Source organism: Poecilia reticulata, linkage group LG22 (assembly GCF_000633615.1).
Source record: "Poecilia reticulata strain Guanapo linkage group LG22, Guppy_female_1.0+MT, whole genome shotgun sequence".
Lineage (NCBI taxonomy): Eukaryota > Metazoa > Chordata > Actinopteri > Cyprinodontiformes > Poeciliidae > Poecilia > Poecilia reticulata.
This window is the reverse complement of record NC_024352.1, coordinates 24403773-24408840: the sequence shown is the minus strand read 5'-3', so window position 1 is coordinate 24408840 and position 5068 is coordinate 24403773. Positions and strand designations below refer to the sequence as shown.

Below are 5068 nucleotides of genomic sequence, written 5' to 3'. Positions count from 1 at the left end.
AGAATAAAGTTGTAATAATGTGAGACTAAAGTTGTAATAATATAAGAATAAAGTTGTAATAATATGAGAATAAAGTTGTAATAATATGAGAACCAGTCTCATAACTTGGCTGCTTTTTTTGCTTCCAATTTAAAACTTTTTATTTTTCAACCTAACACAAAGCAACCAATTGTCTTTCTGCCGGTTGAGCTGTTGCAGGATGTGAAGTCGATGGCATCCTCCACTGACCTGCTTCCCGCTGACTAACTGGGCCGGTTCCAGTCGGGTCCCACCGGGCCGGGCCGATCTCTCACAGGGCTTTGGGAGCGCAGATGTTAAGTCAATATGTCTGCCGTCATTCTGCTCATTGATCTGAGGTTTCTTGGGTTAGAGTGCTTGAAGCATGAAACGTGGTGAAGATGATGGCAGCTGGTCGACCCAAAACTTCAAACAACGAGGAGGCGAAACATTCAGGACCCGATTTCTAAATAAAATGCACATATTGAGGTAATTAAGGCAATGAAAAAGTGAAGCTAATGGAGAACAACAATCGCTCCTGTTAATGTCCGCCTCCCAACGGAAACATGACGTTCAGTGGGCCTGCTGACCTTTGAGCTCAAATGTCAGCAGAAAACAACACGTCTGACTGCCAACAGTTTTTGTTCCCTTTACACATCGGATTATTCGTTTGCTTTGTGGTTTGTCTGTTTCCAGTCTGGACAGCTACAGCTACGGGCGCCGTTCGTAAAATTACACTAAAAAACTAACAAATACGTTTTTTTATTTAGTCTATCAGAGAAACAAATGCCCTTTTTTATCGTGTCATATTTTCACCAAAAATTCAAACATTTATAAATGTGAGACTTCTAAACTAAATATTTAATTCACAAGCTAAATGTTTAGTTTGCAAACTAAATATTTAGCTTCTTAATTAAACATTTAAGTCTGAGATAACCAGTTAGTTTCTAAATTAAATATTTAAATTGAAAGCTAAATATTTAGTTTGCAACACTCACATTTATAAATTCTTAGTTTATTCGGTTTATAAACAAAATATTTAGTATGTGACTTGAATATTTAGTGGGGAAAATAAATATTTAGTTCCTAACTAAATGTTTATGTCTGAGCTAAATGTTTAGTTGACAAACTAAACATTTAATTAAAAATTTTAAATTAATGTTTAGTAAATAAACATGTATTTTGGTGATGTGGGTGTAAATCCACACCCCAAGCTGTGACGCCATGTTACCTCTGGAGGATCTAGAATAAATGTATTTCCTCCAGAAAGTCAAAATAAATCCTGTTTCCAGTTTTCTACGATCCAGGAAACAAACAAGTGGAAGAAGATGAAACCAAAATAGAACTAAATTATTGGCAGACTAACTAAATAATGGGAATACGCCGCTTCCCCATGATGCATGATGATCCCGCCGCCGCCGCTGCAGCAGAAGCCATTTCTACAAAATGTTATTCAGGAGGACAGAAAACAAACGGAAAACACGTTTTTCAGATTTTCTGCTGTTGAATCATTTTTGTGTGACATGTGTGTCGTTTTCTTTTTGCTTTTCAATCATAAATTCCCACTGAAACACATTGAAGTTTGCAGCTTCAAGGTGAGCAAACGCAGAAAAAAATTCAATAACCTCTTTTGCAAGGCGAGTTATTGTTGTACGGAGCCAGTTGTGGTGGAGAGTTCCCGCTGTTGAACGGAGCAGTGTATTATTAGACGTGTAGGTGAGCCGGAGGAGAAACTAATGCAAAGTGCTGTGAACCTTTAAACACTATAAGGCGGCTGAGATGCTGTAAGGAAAGAAAATAACACACTAGTGATAAAATGCAGGAAGCGGCTGAGCTGTCTGTGGCTGTAAACCAGGCACTTGGCTTCACCTTCACTGGTATCCAACCAGTAGATTAGAATCATATTAATTATGTAAACTTTAATCCATCAGGGCTTTGCAATAAAGATGTTCATAATCTGAAAGGTGTTGAGGATTTAAAATGTACATTTCTGTCAGGGGCTGCACAGTGGCGCAGTTGGTAGAGCTGTTGCCTTGCAGCAAGAAGGTTCTGGGTTCGATTCCCAGCCCCAGTCTTTCTGCATGGAGTCTCCCTGTGCATGGTGGGTTTTCTCCAGGTACTCCGGTTTCCTCCCACAGTCCAAAAACATGACTGTCAGGTTAAATGGCCTCTCCCTAGGTGTGAGTGTGTGTGCATGGTTGTGTGTCTCTGTGTTGCCTGGCGACCTGTCCAGGTGACCCCATCTCTCACCTGGAACATTAGCTGGAGAGGCACCAGCAGCTCCTGACCCCACTGAGGGACAAGGATGTAAAGAAAATGGATGGATTTCCGTCAAAGTTTATGACAGGGGTGTCGTGCTCGAGGGCCGGTGTCCTGCAACTTTTAGATGTGCCTCTGCTGCACCACACCTGAATAGAATAATTAGGTCATTAGCAGGGCTCTGGAGAACTGACCTACACAAGAAGGAGGTAATTAAGCCATTTGATTCAGGTGTTTTGTACCTGTGGCACATCAAAAAACTGCAGGACAGCGGCCCTTCAGGACTGGAGTTTGACACCCCTGGTCTATGAAGTCCGATGCTGTTAGATAAAAGATTACTGAAAGTTTTAGTCAGAAGTGCCGTTTCATTGTTTTGCAGCCGTTCTCTCCAAAGCCGTCTAATAGATTGCTTCTGCGTTTACTAACCACCAAGGTCAGCTGTGATCGCCCAGCCCCGCTTCGTCATTAAGAGCAGGTGGCCTCCATTTTTCAGGTGATGAATGTTTTAAACCTTCCCTAATCAGAAAGGGTGAAACAATAAAGCTGCTAACCAAACTACACGCAATAAATTCATATTTTACGGCTTCGTCATCAGTGTGTTTGGCCTCGGTAAGCGTCGTCCTTCACTAGCCGTCAGATGATCAAAATAAATAAACAAAGCGATAGGATTATTGCACGATGCAATTGTTGTGTTTGAATAATCAGATAATGTGCTCTGCAGCTGCTGTGCATGAGTCATTCAGTAAATCACAAACCCTTTACTGAGCTTAAAAATGATTCGGTGACTCATGCGCTGGAAAATTGTCCCGCTGCTGCACGACTGAACAGCAAAGGTATCATTTCTGATAATACACATATCTATGAGTTCTCATTTTGTTTAACAAAGCTGGATATTTTCCCCAAACACCTGACGTACGGAGTCCCATTCTGGCCAGTTGAACTCTGGTACTACAGATGGCTGCACTGCAAAAGCTCACAATCTTAGCAGGTCATTTTCATCTAGTGCAAAATATCCTTGTGCACTTGAAACAAGACAAAACTAACTTTTCATCAAGATGCAAGAGGCCAAAACACTGACGAAAAGGTGCTGGTTCTGTCAGAACATGGAAAAAATGTTAGAATGTTAGAATATTAATTATTTATTTTTGATCTGAAACATTTCAGTTTGACAAAAAAAAGCAAATGTATGAGGGAGCTAATGCTTTTCAGTGTAAGAATTTCCAATAAAATTCTGTAAAAAAATGTAAATTGTTCTGTCGTCTGATTGGAACTGATAAAGTTTAAACATTTAGAGGGTGCACTTTCTTTTTTGGTCAATTTTCTGTAAGTTGAGTCACTTCTGCACATCCGTAATTAGCTCATTAAGGGAAACATTAAGTTAGGATTTTCTCTGTTCAATCTGTTTTATGTTAATCTTTTCTGCATTTTTAATCTGCTCTTTAAATAAAAATTAGCTTTATGTCGTAAAAAAACTGAACATTTTGCGTCATTAATCTTGTTCAGCACAAGAACGTCAACACAAACAATTATTTCAGGACAATAATCTCGTCTAGATTCTAGAAAAAAATATCTTAGTGCTTGAAATAAAACAAAACTGACTTACAAGTAACTTTTCAACAAGAAACAGGATCTTATTTTCAATAAATGATCAATTAATATTGATTAAAAAGCACATTTATTTCACTTATAACAAGACATTTGTAGGTGAAATAATCTGACAATAGAACCAAAACCTTTTCATCAATTTTAAGGAATTATTGACGTTTTCTGAAAAGTTAGTTTTGTCTTATTTCAAGTTAAATAATAAATTTGGTAAGATTTTAATCTGTATTTCCTGTAACTTTAGTCACTTCTGCACGTGGATTTTCTCTCTTCAGGCTTTACTTTAACATCTTCTAGGTTTTGATGCTTTCTTAATCCGGTCTTCAAATAAAAACTAAAGACGTCATGAAAAACTGAGCATTTTGCATCATTAATCCTGTTAAACACAACATCATAGCGATTATTGCGGGACAATTTCAAATTCTGCATCTGCTGCTCCATTTCCCAGCCTTTCTGTGCAAGTCAGACTATTTCTCCAAGGAAGAGCTTTGTTCAAATATACTCATCTTTCATGCATATTAAAATTCTCAAACAGAAGCGGCGGGGTGTGTTTGTGCGTTTGCTGACATTATGAGGGCAGAGGAGCTTTTCCCACCATCATATCTCAGTGATATCTGACAGCTGCTGATCAAATAGATGGGAGCTCCTCCCAGAGGGAGCCGAGCAGAGAAATTAGACGGACTGGAAGTCGGTGGAGAAACCAAACAGCGTGAAAATGAAATCTCCTGTTTTCATTCTTCATATTTTCCCAAAGCATTTAGAGCCACAAAACGCTGCTTAATATGATTTTTGCCATCGTTTTTATTATTCCGAGGGCAGTAATCTCTCATTTACAGACATTAAAAAGCTTTTATTTCACGAATTTACACCACAATATTTAGTTTTTGAATAAAGAGAAACATTTTTTCCCGTCTGCAGCGGTAAGGTTTTACATACACATGCTCAGTAAAACGGGGGGATGTTTGTTCAAAGTCATCATGGTAAATATCAGACGAAGTGGTTTTTTTTGTTTGACGTTGATTTTATGTGAATGTTTTCCTCCTGCAGGCGTTTGGTTTCTCTGTTTTCTGACCAGATGATCATCGAGTGGAGCTGTGATTGTGATCCAAACAAACGCAAACCTTTGGATTACTTTAACGTAAATCCAAAGGTTTACGTTAAAGCAAACCCTTGGATTACTTTAACGTAAATCCAAAGGTTTACGTTAAAG

General features: G+C 38.5%; 1 long non-coding RNA gene across 1 annotated transcript in view; it reads right to left on the bottom strand.

Annotated features, from left to right (window-relative positions):
• Nucleotides 1–4641: 4641 nt before the first annotated feature.
• Nucleotides 4642–5068, bottom strand: part of LOC103458804 (uncharacterized) — a 3810-nt gene continuing 3383 nt past the window's right edge. Inside the window, exon 2 of the long non-coding RNA XR_532625.2 lies at nt 4642–4979. This is a non-coding gene — a long non-coding RNA (uncharacterized LOC103458804). The remainder of the gene's footprint in view (nt 4980–5068) is intronic.